The sequence below is a fragment of the Crocuta crocuta genome, unplaced genomic scaffold, assembly GCF_008692635.1.
Source record: "Crocuta crocuta isolate KB4526 unplaced genomic scaffold, BGI_CrCroc_1.0 scaffold351, whole genome shotgun sequence".
Lineage (NCBI taxonomy): Eukaryota > Metazoa > Chordata > Mammalia > Carnivora > Hyaenidae > Crocuta > Crocuta crocuta.
The window spans coordinates 643,642-659,534 of record NW_027530853.1 but is presented as its reverse complement, the minus strand read 5'-3'; the positions used below and the strand labels follow the sequence as shown (position 1 = coordinate 659,534).

At 43.7% G+C, this 15,893-nt stretch overlaps 1 protein-coding gene and 1 pseudogene across 2 annotated transcripts in view; one reads left to right on the top strand and one right to left on the bottom strand.

Annotated features, from left to right (window-relative positions):
• The window catches only part of PHC2 (polyhomeotic homolog 2), a 113,882-nt gene that overhangs the window by 114 nt on the left and 97,875 nt on the right, over positions 1–15,893 (top strand). The window lies entirely within an intron of this gene.
• LOC144235865 (26S proteasome regulatory subunit 4 pseudogene) lies at positions 9,412–13,182 on the bottom strand (annotated as a pseudogene).

Genomic DNA, 15,893 nt, shown 5'->3' with positions numbered 1-15,893 from the left:
GAGACCCGAGGGTCGGGCCTGACCTCGGCGTCCCCCACACAGCCGGGCCTGACAGCCCAGCCGCCGGCACTTTGGACCCGGAGTCCCGCTGGGGCCCCTTGTGGGGCGAAGGCGAGATTGGTGCTTAGGGGGCACCGGCGGAGGGAACTGGGGACTGTCGGTGCTGGGAGGAGAGGACAATCCCCTAAAGGAAAAGCAGGCTCCAAGATTTGCCAGGTTTGAGAAGGAGGGATGCCCAGGCAAGGCACCGGCCCCTTGTTTTCTATGCTGGGTGATGACCTGACACTCATGGGCAAAGGTCACTGCCCGACACCTGGATCGGGTCTGTCGTGTCCAGAGGAAGCGACTGTTCTGCGTGAGTTTCTAACAAATTTCTTATAAGGCAAGGTTTAAATTCATCGTTCTTCCTCACCCTTCTAGGTCTGCTACAGAAGTGTGTTCTTTTAATTATCTGGTCCCCCCCTCCCCCCAGCCACCACCAGTTCGCTAAGATCTGTGGCAGCTTTAGACTCACAGTGTCATTTAGCTTGAGCTACAACAGAAATGGTCGGATGGACCATGTGCCACTAACGTTAAGCTTGCCCTGGGAGCTTCTTGGAAGTGTGTGTGTGTGTGTGTGTGTGTGTGTGTGTGTGTGTGTGGTGGGGATGTTGCTATCATCAGTGGGGATGAAAAACTGGCTAATGTGCCAGTGATATCAATAGAATTTCCTTTCTTCTAAATCAAGGAAAAAACGGGGATCCACATGAAAAGTACTAGGAACCAATTTGATTTTGGCAAGGGAAGTGCAAATTGTACTTTCATATTGTTCTTGATGTCTTTTATCACAGAACAACAAACACTTGCTATATGCCAGGCACTCTGCTGTGCCTTGTGCTATGTCTTGGGGACACAGAGATGAATAAGATAATTAGTCCTTGTCCTCAAAGAAGTAGTGGGAGAGACAAATAAAATTGCCAGTAAAAGTGATCGCATAATAGATGTGTATATAAAGAGCTGTGGAAACACAAAGGAGAAAACAATTGGCTGTCTGAGAGGGGCAGAGTAGGCTTTCCAGAAAAGAACATGTTTAAGCAAGATCTTGAAGGATGAATAGGAGTTTGCCTTGCAGAGAAGATTGAGAAGGACAGGAAGGGCAGCCAAAAAAAAGAGGAAACAGTAAATATAGACAGTTGAAGAATGTGGTATCTCTAGGCAATGGCTTTATATTGCAGCCATGGCCGTTTTCCTTTCGCAATGAAGTAACTTTCCGAAAGTAATCTAGAATTTCTAATTGCCACTATAATTTTCTGGCGGTATTTTCCTTCTCATTGTTCCTCCTCCCCACTTTTTCCCCCCTCATCAGTCTTTCAGAGCCACACTACATACAAGAGGAAAATACAGATCATAACCAGGGAAGCAATGCTGAATGTCAAATCTGTGAGGTCAGATTTCTGAGCCTGAGGAAGTGAGTAATAAGGTCAGAGCTGGGAGGATCTGGAGCAAGAGAGGATCTGGCCTGTGATATGGGTCAGGACACACAGTGCAGGACCAAGACCATGAATCATACAGAAGTGACAGAGCCCTCTGTTACCCGGTGCCAGCCAGAGAGGACAGGGTTAGATCTGACAGCTTCAAGCAATGGTTCAGAAAAGGACAGCGCCATCTCCTCAATAGAATATTTCGAGTATTTCCTTCTTTCTGTTCTCTCTCCCTCCTTACTGTTATCTTCTTTTGATCCCATTTTCCACTGCTGATGCACATTTATTGGGCCTCTTTTACTGAGGGTTTAGCTACCCAGGCAGAGAAATCCTGTCCTGCTGCCTTAGCATCCACCTCCAGAAATATAAATAGTCCATTTTACCTCATAAGCCATCAACTAGCCAGCCTATTTTTACTTCCTAATCATTTGGAAACAGCAAGGGTGGGCCTAGAGGTGGTACAGTCGGCATCCCCAAAGCTCACCTAATGTTTGAATCAGAGACAAAAGCCTTTTAGCTTTGTTTAAACCAACATTTATTTTTAGAATGGGTAGTGGTGAATTTTTGGCAAATCCCCTGTCTTGAACTATATGACTGATCAACCGATGTGGAGAGATGATATGCTTAATGTGGCCTGCTGAGACGGACAGTTCCGTGAGTGCTAGAGACTCACGGGTGCTATTTAAATAGTTTTCTCAATCACCATGTTTGCTGAGCACCTGCTTGTGTGCAAATACTGTGCTGTATTTGTGGTTTGGAAGAGACAGGAAAATGAGAGAGGTGGTGTAGTCTGGGAACTACTCTTCACCAAAGAAGGATTTGGAGGGCACCTGGGTGGCTCAGTCGGTTAAGCGTCCGAGACTTCGGCTCAGGTCATGATCTCATGGTTCGTGGGTTTGAGCCCCACGTCGGGCTCTGTGCTGACAGCCAGCTCAGAGCCTGGAGCCTGTTTCAGATTCTGTATCTCCCTCTCTCTCCGACCGTCCTCTGCTCATGCTGTCTCTCTCTCTCTCAGAAATAAATAAAACATACAAAAAAGAAGGATTTGGATCCTAGTTTCACCAGTTACTTGCTAGGTGACCTGGACGACTTAGTTGACTTTGTTTCTTCATCTGTGATAATGCCACCTACCCTATGGAGTTGTGAGGATTACATGTCAAAGCAGCCATTCAGTAAGTTTTCAAAGCACTGAAACATGCGGTATTATAGAAATGGGAGAAAGAGAAAGGTCATTACGGACTAGGACTCCCAGGGAAGGTTATTTTCAGAGGTACAGTGAACCTTGTTCTATAGGGAGAAGGAGGGTGGAAGGAATTTCCAGATGGGAAAAATCATGTTTATAAACCACAGGACTGGAGTATGGAAGAAAGTTTTCAGGGACCAATCTGGCAAGATCAAAAGGTTTAAGTAGAGAAGTAGTAAGACTTGGAAGGATTGGTTGAAGCCAGATTTTAGCAGGCATTGAACGCTGAACTAAGGAGTTAGGACTTTATCCCTGTATGATGCAAAGTCTGAAGATGTTTGGTTAGGGAAATGTGGGGTCCTGAGGGTCTTTTTAAGAAGGTCAACAGTGCGGAGAATAAACTTTAGTAGAGATGGGGGCATGTCAGTGGCTCAGTTGGTTAAGCATCCAACTTTGGTTCAGTTCATGATCTCACGGTTCGAGAATTCGAGCCCCACATTGGGCTCTGTGCTGACAGCTCGGAGCCTGGAGCCTGCTTCGGATTCTCTGTCTTCCTCTCTCTCTGCCCCTCTCCTGCTCATGCTCTGTCTCTCAAAGAAAATAAATAAACGCTAAAAAAAATTTTTTTAACTTCAGTAGGGATAGCAAGAACTGCACAACCAGTTAGTACATTATTTAAATAGTCTAAGTTTGAGAGGGTAAGGAATTAAATTAGGGTGATGGAGTGAAAATAAAAAGATGGGTTCAATAAGTATCACAAAGAAACATGAATAGGACTTTATGACTGACTGGATATGGAGGACAAGAAATAAGGGGGAATCAGATAGCCTTGAAGATGGTTGACAAGATTAACGGAGATAAGACAGAGAGGAAAACCAGTTTGGGAAAAAAAGGAAAAGCTCGGTACTAGATGCCTTTAAAAAAAATGTTTATTTATTTATTTATTTTGAGAGAGAGAGAGAGAGAGCAAGAATTCCAAGCAGGTTCTGCACTGTCAGTGCAGAGCCCGACTCGGGGCTTGACCTCACAAACCATGAGATCGTGACCTGAGCCAAAATCAAGAGTCAGACACTTAACCAGCTGAGCCCACTAGGTACAGAATATCTTGAGGTGATACTGGAACTTACAAGGGGACATGTCCCATAAGTATAAGTAAGTGAGAGGCCTGCGCTCAAACCAGAAGGAGTCTTGTGTATAGAAGGTGATAACTGAAGCCATGTGATTAGCTTGGTCCACCAGTGGTAGCAGCCTAGAAACAGAAGTGTAGAGGACCAAGGGCTGAAGCTTGGAGATTGCCCACATTTAGGGAGGTCAGAAGAATACGTGTAGTCAGTATGGTAGAGGGAAAAAAAGGGGGGGGAGTATCAGAGAAGCCAAAGAACCATCTTACTTATTCATCCAACCAATGCATTCCATTGTGTACCTGAGAGATGCAAGACTGAGTAGACATTCCGTTAGCCATGAGGGCACATATCACAAAAGTCAGAAGAGAGGGTTTCAAGCTGGAGGAATTGGTCACCAGAATGAAGTTGGACAGAGAAGGTAGGAAATGCCCATTTCATTTAGTAAACATGGGGCCATTAGTAACTGAGAACAATAGCTTTAGTTCAGTGGGGGGCGGCCACGGGGATATTAAACACCAGAGTGAAAAAGATTGTGGCATGAGATATGGATAGGAAATGGAGACTGGATGTAGATCACCCTTTGTATGCTTTGTAAAAAAAAAAAAAAAATAGGAAAAAGAGAAATAGGAAAGTGGTGAGAGAAGGCAGAAGAGCCAAGCAAAAGATTTGGTCTTCCTTGTCTGCTTCATTAGATTTAGCTGAAATCTCAGTCTCGTGTCCTTTATATTCAGTAATTCATTTCCTAAACTTACTGCTTTGACAGTTACCTTCATTTTTCATTGAACAATAATAGTTCAGCTACCACTTATTGAGTGCTTACTCTGTACTAAACACTTTGTATACATTCTATTCATTATCCCACTTAACCTTCATCATACTGGATTACAACCACACAATCTCTCAGAAGCATGGAGAAGCTAAATAAATGGCCTAAGATCACATAGGGATCTGAAATTTGGACCCAACTCTGACTCTAAAGCTCTTCTAAAGGACCATGGTGTCCTGTCCCTGAGGACAGGGCCTGCTTCATAGGTGTGTAGCCTATGCAACACCCCCAGGGTTGCATTTAGAGGGGTATCTCTTCCCTGAATCTCCTCACTTGGTTTAATGCTCTGTTGTTATCTTGAAATTCTTAATAATTTTTAAGCTTCTTTATTTACATTTGAGAGAAAGAGAGGGAGGGGCAGAGAGAGAAGAAGAGGATCTTAATCAGGCTCTGCGCTGTCAGCACAGAGCCTGATGTGGGGCTCAAATTCATGAACCATGAGCCAACATCAAGAGTTGGACACTTAACCAACTGAACTACCCAAGTGTCCATTAATAATTTTTAACAAGAGCCCTGCTTTTTTATTTTGCACTTGGCCCCACAAATCAGGATGCGAGTTCTGCCTACAGGTATTGCTACTTTTCCTAAAGCAGAAAAAGGACGTTGTGCTGGATCCCTTGTTTTGCTTGCATAGTGTGTCTAAGTCCTTGTTGCGTCAGAGTGCATGGTCACACTCTGTGGTCTTCTCACTTTGGACTCCTGATACAAAGGGCGAAGGGGGGATATTTTGAAGTTCAAGTAGATACTCAACCATGAGCCTTGAGAGTATTAATAGGCAGAGTTACAGTCCTGCTGCAGTCATTACTCCCAATTTAAATAAGAAATGAGTTCGTTTCTATTCCTTTTGTAGTCAAATATTCCCATTTGCTTGTAGGAAGCTATGGCGACCTTTTTTAACCTACTGAGATGGAAATTGGAATTGAACAGGTATAATACAACCTGCCAGGCTGTTGTCTCCCGTTCACTCCCATACCAAGGACTACCCAGAAACTGTGAACCATGCGGCCCCGTTTATGGCACGTGTCTTGAATGTTCATGTTCCACCCTAGCCTTCGTCGCCCGCTCTATTCCTTTTTCTACCCATATGAATCATGGAAACCAGGAAAATTTAATCTTTGATATTATCTCTTACTTTTGGCTTTACAGTCATTACTTGGCACTGACAACAAATGAAGTTTTTCTGGTCCTCATGATGATTGCTCTCTCTCAAAAACAACTTTTACTTACCCTCTTGCTCTTCCCACTCCTGGTCCCTCCGAGTAATCATTTGGCCAGTACTGACCAAGTGCTTAGAGCACTTGATGCTAGCTGACCACCTGACCAGGTCCCAACACCAGGCAGCTTAGATCCTTCTGTGGAGGATAACAGACAAGACTAAGATTGCATTGCTTCCTCCCATTACCTGCGTCATTCCCATTCAGAGTGCCTGTTCTCACTTTCTACTCCCGATGTGGACCAGGTGAGCCTAAGAATATGTAAGGCTAACACTATAAAGAGATTTAGAGTATAACCCTGTGGTACACATCACAAAACAAAGTTTTGGTGGCCAGCTGTTTCTATAGTCTCCTATTTGTGCTGGTGGTATAGTCTCCATAAGGCCCTGTAGTAGTCATCTACTGCTGTGTAACAAATTACCCCCCAAATTTATCAGCTGAAAACAACAAATATCTCTGTCTTTTAAGATTCAGTTCAAGCATTGCATCTCAGAAATGTTTCCCAACTTGCTTTTAATGAATTAGTATCCTTCCTCTCTGACCTTCCTTTGTACTTTAACATGTCCTTACAGCGCTTATCACATCATTGTAGTTGCTAGGAAGTAGGTCTTTTTCATATCCATAGCTACAGTTCCTCAAACCATTCCTTGAACATAGACGATGCTCAATAAATAGTTGTTGAATATGCTTAAAATAGCTTATACCTTTATATACTTTCTACCCTAGAAAACTTATATATACTGCAAAGTATCTAGCCTTGTGCCCAGTGATAAATATACCTTCTTCATCTCCTTGTCTTAAGGCTCAAGTATCATTGTTGTTGAAGATGTAAAGTAACCATTGTATATGTCAAAGACTTGTTGACATGCCAACTCACCTATTCCAGGGAGGACTTCTTGAAGTTGTTTGTCTCCGTTAAGTCCCTGCTCCATCCATACTCTGAAACCAGTTCTGGCCCTTGTAGGAAATTGTATAACAAGCCCCTAGCCCAAAGATACTTGGCTCAATAACAAAGCCAGCATTAGCTCACTATTTACATATTGGACTATAAACTTTATGAAGGCAGGACCTGGGTCTGGCTTATTCACTGCTGTATTCCCAGCACCAAGTGCTATTTGATGCTTAATAAATACATGGTTGATGCATTAGTGACACTCCATTCTTGAGACTCATGGTCCATTCTTATTGTTCAGGTCCTGAACTCTGATCACCCAGAATTTTAGGCCTGAGTTCTTCATTTCATATGGCCCATTTTGTCTTGGTCCTTGACTCTTCTCTTCCAGCTCCTCATCATAGCTGATCTTTGTGAATTTGACCCCTTGCTTACTCTGAATTAAAGTTCCTCTTCCTGTCTTGATCTTTCTAATAATATTGGCCAGATGCCCTTAAGAGAATATTCTTTTCTCTACCTATAACCAGAAACTGTATGTGTTGAAAAACACTGAACTGAAGAGAATTCCTTTCAAATTTCAAAAGAGAGGGGACAGATCCCTTAATAAGTGAATTTTGGCCAGAAACCAAATTGTAAAATTTTGTGAGTCTGTTAAACTGATTAACTTGTAAACTTAAGCAATTCAATGCAAATTAATTTTTATACCAACCAACAAATCCAAGGAGGGGAGGGAATTAAGTGACTGTGTAAATATGGTTGCCAGGGAGACTTTTCCTGACAGAAGAGAGAACCTCCCAGGAATGTATACAGGCCCAAGAAAGCAATGTAACCTGATCTTTCTCTCTCCTCTTTTTGATGGGGGAAGAAAACAACGTGGAAACCATGGGTACAGATAAGGGTGGCTTTAGGCTCTTCTAGAGACTGAAGGAGTAAGTTCTCCTTTTGAAGCGGGCCTGAGTAGTAGAGTTCTCCAGAACAAAATGACTATTATAAGGCACCTATTCCTTCTGAGGAAACATCTGGAAATGCAGAGCTCTGAATCCCTCTCTGAAATAGCATTCGTTCATTCAACACATGTTTATTAAGTACTTTCTAAATGGCCCATTGCCCAGATGAGAATATGGTTATAAGGGATTGATAACAATTTGAAGGCACTATATCAAGTCTAGTAGATGGTCTTAAAATTTTGTCTAAATAATATTTTGAATAGAGGGTAATATATGGACCTAAATATTTAATGGTTTTTAATTTTTTTTTTTTAGTGTTTATTCATTTTTTAAAAGAGACAGACAGACAGAGTCAAGTTGGGTAAGGGGAGAGAGAGACACACACACACACAGAATCTGAAGTAGGCTCCAAGCTCTGAGCTGTCAGCACAGAGCCCAACACAGGGCTCAAACTCACAAACTGTGAGATCATGACCTGAGCCGAAATCAGACACTTGACCGACTGAGCCACCCAGGCACCCCAATGTTTTTTTTAAAAAAAACATTCTCTTGTGTTATGTCATCTTAGCTGGTTGGGCGTTCGTCTCTTGATTTCGACTCAGGTCATGATCTCATGGTTCATGACAGAGCCCCACATTGGGTTCTATTCTGACAGCATGGAGCCTACTTGGGATTCTCTTTCTCCCTCTCTCTGTCTCTCTCTGTCTCTCTGTCTCTCTCTCCCAAAATAAATAAATAAACTTAAAAAAAATAAAATACTATTTGTAGTAAGAACATGAACACAAATATATTTGTATTTGTATTTCTATTCTTAGGTCATCGTTCTTGAGAAAAACCTAACCTGAAAATTGATCCATAAAGCCACACCCCTAGGTGGATATTCATCTAGTGACAGTGTCATCTGAATTGTAGGTGTAGTACCAGTAAAGGACAAATCCATCTCCTAGAGAACTAAAATCAGAAAAGACCCTTAATATTTTAGCTGTAAATGATGGGTGGTTTGAGGTCTAAAATCTTGGCTGTAAAATGCATTTGGATTGAAATGTGTAACACTGTCACATATCTGAGGCCTACCCTTCAGTGTCTCCCCTTATACTTTAATATGCTGGAGTTTTGTACTGTGTATGGTGCCTTTCAGTGGCCGCAGAGAGGGCAGTGGAGGGTAACGGTTAACAGCATGGACACTAGAGCCAGACTGCTTGGGTCCCAACTCCGCCTCTACCACTTGTGAACTGTAAGCTTCACAGCCTTCTTCAAGTCCTTTCTCCCTCTGCTCCAGTCTCTCTGTGCACAGTGGGGATGATAATAGTACCTACCTGGAAGAAGTATAAAATTAAACAGCTTAATACATGTGAGGTGCATAGGAAGCACCATGTAAGTTGTACCTTTTATTACTTCCTGTGTTCTCCTAGAGAGTAGGGTTGATTCCATTTGAAGGAAGTGCCAGTTGAGATGTATAGAGGTGTAATTTCCCTAAAGTTGCACAGTAAGTTTGGGATCACATTATTTTCTTTTTTTGTTTGTTCATTTCTCTTTTTTTTTTTTTGAGAAGGAGCTCACTTTATTGGGTAGAGAGCACTGTACGTGATCAACAGATGAAGGCAGCCCAGTGGGCATCTGACAACGCCATACTCAAAAAGATACACAAGAGGTTTTGCTAAGAAAGATCAACTAGGATATGGGTTCCTCTGGGCAACTTCCCCAACCTCATCCCTCCGAGGAATTGGGACACTCCTGATCATTTCCTTGAAGGCAAATGTGGTCATTACAGATAGAGCCCCTCAGGGGTGCCTTCTTGTTTTTTATGAAGAACATTTTCTTTAGATTTTTTGAAGCCTTCGTTACTTTCATTCTGCATTCCGTCAAGGCCATCAGACCAGCTTCTGTACAGATTGCCTTGATGTCAGCCCCAGACAGGTAATCTTTAGCCATGATCAAGTTGTCCAGGGTCACGTCATTGGCCAGCGTCATCTGTTTGTGTAGATCTGAAAGATGCACTTCTTGGTCTTTTTTTTTTTTAATTTTTTTTAATGTTTTATTTATTTCTAGGAGAGAGAGAGACAGCGTGAGCAGGGGAGGGTCAGAGAGAAAGGGAGTCACAGACTCTGAAACAGGCTCCAGGCTCTGAGCTGGCAGTCAGCACAGAGCCCGACGCGGGGCTCGAACCCACAAACCGCGAGATCATGACCTAAGCGAAAGTCGGACGCTTAACCGACTAAGCCACCCAGGCGCCCCTCTTAGTCTTTACATCGGGCAGGGGGAGCTCAGTTTTTCTGTCGATGTAGCCTAGTCTGATGAGAGCTGGATCCAAAGTTTTTATTCAGTTTGTGGCCATTTCACAAATGAAATCCGTCCACTGGTTCAACAGTTCCAACATTGTTCATTGAATTTCTCTCTGAGCACTGGAATGTGAGTCATATCTTTCTGTTCCAGTGGCATCAATTTCATCAATAAACATGATGGATGGTACATGTTCTTCCCCAACTCGAAACAATTCCTGAATGAGTTTGGGTCCATCACCTAGGTGCTTCTGAACAAGTTCAGAGCCAACCGCTCTTAAGAAAGTGGCTGAGGCTTAGTTTGCTACTGCTTTTGCTAATAAGGTTTTACCTGTGCCAGGTGGACCACAGAGAATGACCCCCTTTGGGGGCTGTATACCCATCTCTTCATAGTATTCGGGATGAGTAAGAGGAGGCTCCACATGTTCCTTAATTTCCTGGATTTGGTTGTCTAACCCCCCAATATCAGCATAGATGTCCATGGGGGGCCTTTTCTACCTTCATCACTGTGCCCAAGGGATCCATGTCATCCATGAACACCTCTATGATGGCATGCATATTGTGGTTGAGCAGGACCGAGCCGCCTGGTTCCAGCAGATCCTTGTCTGCAAAGGAAAGAATGCTTACATTGTGTTCTGTGGGCTCAGATTATTTTCATCCTTAATTTAGCCCTGAAGCTTTCCATTCTACTTAGTAAGAGAGACAGAAAATGAGAATTGGAGTAAGAGAGAAGAGCTTGGCTTTTGGAACATTTTGGAAGAGGGGTTATTTCACAAAAGATGCTGACACTGCAGTGTATGAAAATGAAGTTGTCTTCTCAAAGGCAAAATGAGCGTGAGGAATGGTTGGGAATCAGAAGACAAGGGATGTCACACAGGGGCAGGCCTGTCGTATGTTGAGCCCCAGATACTGTCTGATCATGCTAACAAGGGACAGTTGGGGGAGTACTGTAGCTGCCATCTGTGACGGGGTCTTCTGGTTACAGGGACAGACCCGCCCATCCCTAACTGTCTTAGTGTCCTGCCTATGGACACTGAGGCTAGTTCACTCAAGGGTTTGAGCTCTATTTCTATGTTGGGTCTTTAAAATCTGTTCATTTATTCAACATTTTTAAAATTCTGTACCCCCATGCTAGTCGCTGGGGATGCAAAAATGACTAGAATCCAATCCTGGTACCCCAGAGGTTTATAAAGGAAGATGGACATGGAAATGTTGCTTATGATATTGTACTCAGTGCCATTAATAGGAGTACGGGCAAGGTGTTTTGAGAGCTTAGAGGAGTGATCACTTACTTCTGTTTAGAAATGTCACCTTCTAGAGAAAGTGACATTTGAGATGACCGCAGGAGCGTAAGGAGTCCTCAGGCGGACAGTGTGGCTCAGACAGAAGGAACACTACGTGCCAAGGTGGGGTGTCTGCGTGTGGGAGAGCAAGTATACATGGGGAGTTCCAAACGTTCTGACATGATCAGAACAAAGTGTACAAATAGGGTAGTGGCAGAAGCAAGGCTGAAAAGTAGGCCAGCAGCAAACACAAAAGGCTTGGCTGGCCAAGCTAAGGGATTTGGACTTAACTGTGGGAGGCCCTGGAGCACAGGAGCCATGATGGGGTCAGGCCTGCCTTTTGGGAGGATCAGAGCGGCAGTGTGGGGGGCGGTTTGGACCGGAGCAGCACTGGAGACAGAAGCACAGGGTGAGAAGGATGCCTCTAGCCCCACTTCTCATGTGCTGCCAGTATTTTTACTGTCGAATATGTGTACTTGTTCCTTCAGCCCCCACTTATCAATGACATGCCAGGGACATCCAGGGGCTAACTGCTGGAAATTCTAGAACAAACAACCCATGAACCTGCCTTGGAGTTGCTTGTAGGGTCTTGTCCTAAACAAAAGCTTGCTTGAGTTTTCAGCTCTCTTTGTCTCCCTTGTGCCTCACCTCGGTCCCAGGGCTGGTGTTCTGTGTATGAAGATGAGCCGTATTGTGCCGGCCTTGTCTATGGTCATCATGATGTCACTGTCCCCATCATAACTCGCTCCTCTCAACCTTCATCTCTCCTAAGTGCAAAGCTCTAAACACTTAAAGAATTCTTATGGAGAATGAATCGATTAAGTCCCCATTTTAGACTTCTGCTATTTAAATTCATCATTCATTCTCATTTCCCCAAACATCAGGCACTCTACATTAGTGCTCTTAGTCACATATTAAACATTTCAGGCCCTACTTCCAATCCTTTATTAGCCTACCAAGTCCTTACTCTCTTCATTGTTTTTTTCTTACCCCAAGGATACAGATACCAGAATAGCAAACTGCATTATTTTCCATGCTGCTTCTTTTTCTTTTTTTATTTGAGAGAGCACACGTGTGTGCGCTGGCGTGATCAGGGAAGGGGCAGAGGGAGAAAGATTCTTTCTCTTTGAGAGAATCTTTTTTTTTTTTAATGTTTTATTTATTTCTAGGAGAGAGAGAGAGAGAGAGAGAGACAGCGTGAGCAGGGGAGGGCCAGAGAGAGAGGTAGTCACAGACTCTTAAACAGGCTCCAGGCTCTGAGCTGGCAGTCAGCACAGAGCCCGATGCGGGGCTTGAACCCACAGACCGCGAGATCATGACCTAAGCGAAAGTTGGACGCTTAACCGACTAAGCCACCCGGGCGCCCCTCTTTGAGAGAATCTTAAGCAGGCTTCACACTGAGCACAGAGCCCGATGTGGGGCTCAATCCCACGACCCTGGGATCATGACCTGGACCAAAATCAAGAGTTGGACCCTCAACTGACTGAGCTACCCAGATGTCCCCCTGCCACCCCGTGCTTTTTCTATGTGGCATTAATGCCTTTCACCCATGAAATCACAGTCCCCAAAGGAAAAACTCCCACTCTGAAAATCAGGAAATTGAAGATGAGAGGATATTTCCACTGCAATAGAATAGCAGATGGCATTTTGTTAGAAATAGTAGTATTTAGTCCTTAATAATACATTGTGATTACGGTTTACTGAGCACTTATGTATGCTAATTGCCATGCTAGGACTTTACATGAGTTCTTATTTAAACTTCACAGCAGCTCTGCAGAGCAAGAACCCTTATTACGCCTATTTTACAGATGAAGAAACAGGCTCAAAGGGGTGCAATGATTTGTCCAAGGTCACATCAGTAACACATAATAGCGTCAGATCCCGAACTTAGACCTGATTCTAGAAGTGCATTTCTTCACTATGGTGGAACACAGGGTAATCGTGCAGGGTCTGAGCGGAGGTACCTGTGGCCATCAGGAGTGAGCCAGTTGTCTTCACTTTTAGCCATCATCAAATCTAGTTCTTGGTTCTTTTTTTTTCTATTATAATTTTATTTTATTTTGGAGAGAGAGAGCGTGCTTGAGAGGGAGGAGACGGGCAGAGGGTGGGAGAGAGACAGAGAGAGAGAGGATGAGAGAATCATCCACAGTCTCCACAATCAGCATGGAGCCTGATATGGGGCTCGATCCCACAACCTTGGGATCATGACCTGAGCAAAAAATCAAAAGTTGGACACAACAGACTGAGCCCCCCAGGTGCCCCTCTTTGTTCTTACTAATCATTTTAATAAGCTATTTTATTTGGATTATAATGGCATGATAATTTTCTAATAGCAACCCTCTCCCAAAGTTGTGATGTTTGTCATAATTTTTCTTTAAGGTCAAGTGGGACTCAGTTGTCCACACACTCTTTTTTTTTTTAATGTTTGTTTATTTTTGAGACAGAGACAAAACATCAGTGGGGGAGGGGCAGAGAAAGAAGGAGACACATAATCCGAAGCAGGCTCCAGGCTCTGAGCTGTCAGCACAGAGCCCTACACGGGGCTCGAACTCCCGGGCTATGAGATCATGACTGAAGCCAAAGTCGGACGCTCAACTGACTAAGCCACCCAGGAGCCCCAGTGTTTGTCATAATTTTATAGATTTGATTTTGTACGTTTGCACTACAGAGGTGGCATAGTTCCTGACAGATGCTGTGCTCACAGTTGTGGGACCTACCTCAGCTGAACAGACTGTGCCTGGGCATCTGGTTGCACATTCTAACAGGTTTGTTGCAAAGACACCTAAATGTCCTTTTAAAAATGTTATAGATGGGGGCGCCTTGGTAGCTCAGTCAGTTAATCGTCTGACTCTTGGTATCAGCTCAGGTCATGATCTCACGGTCATGGGATTGAGCCCTGAGTCGGGCTCCAGGCTGAGTGTGGAGCTTGCTTGGGATTCTCTCTTTCCCTCTTCTCCACCCCCTTGCATTCTCTCTCTCTCTCTCTCTCTGTCTCTCTCTCTCTCTCTCACAAAATAAGTAAATGGTTTTCTCAGTGTTATATATGCTGTAGTTTCCACACATCCGTCTGCCCCAGGGATGGGTGTAGTAGGCTGAATAATGGCTATCCAAAGATAATTAGGTCCTAATCCCTGGAACCTATAAATGTTACCTTATAAGGAAAAGGGGTCTTTGCAGACATGATTATGTTAAGAATTTTGACATGGGGAAATTATCCTGGGTATCTGGGCAGACCCTACCTCCAACCCACCTCCAGCCATGAATGTCATCCTGTGGGAGAGGCAGAGGGAGATTTGACACACAGAGAAAAGGAGGAGGCAATGTAAACATCGAGGGAGGGATGACAGGCTCAGCCACAAGCCAAGGACTGTGGACAGCCACCAGAACGCAGAAGACTCCAGGACCATTCTCCCTGAGAATCTCCAGGGGGAGGGCGGCCTCACCAACCCCTTGGTCTCAGCCCAGTGAAACTGATATTGAAATTCTGGCCTTCAGGACTGGGAGAGAATAAATTTCTGTTGTTTTAAGCCAGGGATTTTGTGGTAATTTGTTATGCCAGCCACAGGGATCTAATACAATGAGAATAGTCACTTCTTGTACTGCTTAGTTCATTTAGAGGGCACATATCGTGACTTAGTAAAGGTAACAACCGCCTATCATAACGTGAATGATAATAACAATAGTTTCAGCAGACACTTCTATACTGCCCACTATGTGCCAAAACTATTATATACATTTGAGGTGTATTTACTCACTCAGTTTTCTTTTTCTTTCTTTCTTTTTTTTTTAATATTTATCCATTTGTTGAGATAGAGACGGAGACAGAGTATGAGCAGGGGAGGGGCAGAGAGAGAGGGAGACACAGAATCTGAAGCAGGCTCCAGGCTCTGAGCTGTCAGCACAGAGCCCGACGCAGGGCTCCAACCGATGAACTGAGAGATATGACCTGAGCTAAAGTCGGACACTTAACTGACTAAGCCACCCAGGTGCCCCTACTTATTCAGTTTTCAAAACAGCCCAATGAGGAGAGTTCTATTACTCTTTCCACTTACAAGTGGCAACATTGAAGTACAGAGAAGTTACATAACTTGGACAAACTTAGGTAACTAGTAAGTAGTGGGGCTAGGACCTGAACACAGGTAGTCTGGCTCTGAAAGTTCATGCTATGAAACACCCGTGCCACAGAGGGGTTTGCACTTGGGGGGGGGCATTCAACAAAGGACACTGTGACACTGTCAGTGTCAATCCTCGGACCACTTCCTCTCCTTGGTTTCCGCTGTGTTCACAGCATTTGTCTTCTTCCATTTGTTCTTTATCTTTAATGTCTTGTCTCTTGGTTTGTTTTTTTTTCTTTCTCCTTTTTGTAATAGCCTTGTGTGGTTTTGGTATCAGAGTAATTCTGGCCTCATAAAATGAGTAGGTGAGAATTTCCTTTTTCTGTTTTCCAGAAGACTTTATAGAGCATTGGTTTCATTTCTTTTTTGAAATTTGAATTCACCAGTAAAATCATCTGGGCCTGGCGTTTTCTCTATGTAAAGCTTTTAAACCAAGAATTGAGGTTCTTTAATAGATAAAAGGCTATCCAAGTTATTTCTTCTTGAGTGAGCTCCAATAGCTTGTATCTTTCCAGGAATTCGTCCCTTTCATCTAAGTTGATTACTTTATTGGCTGTAGGATCCTTTTAA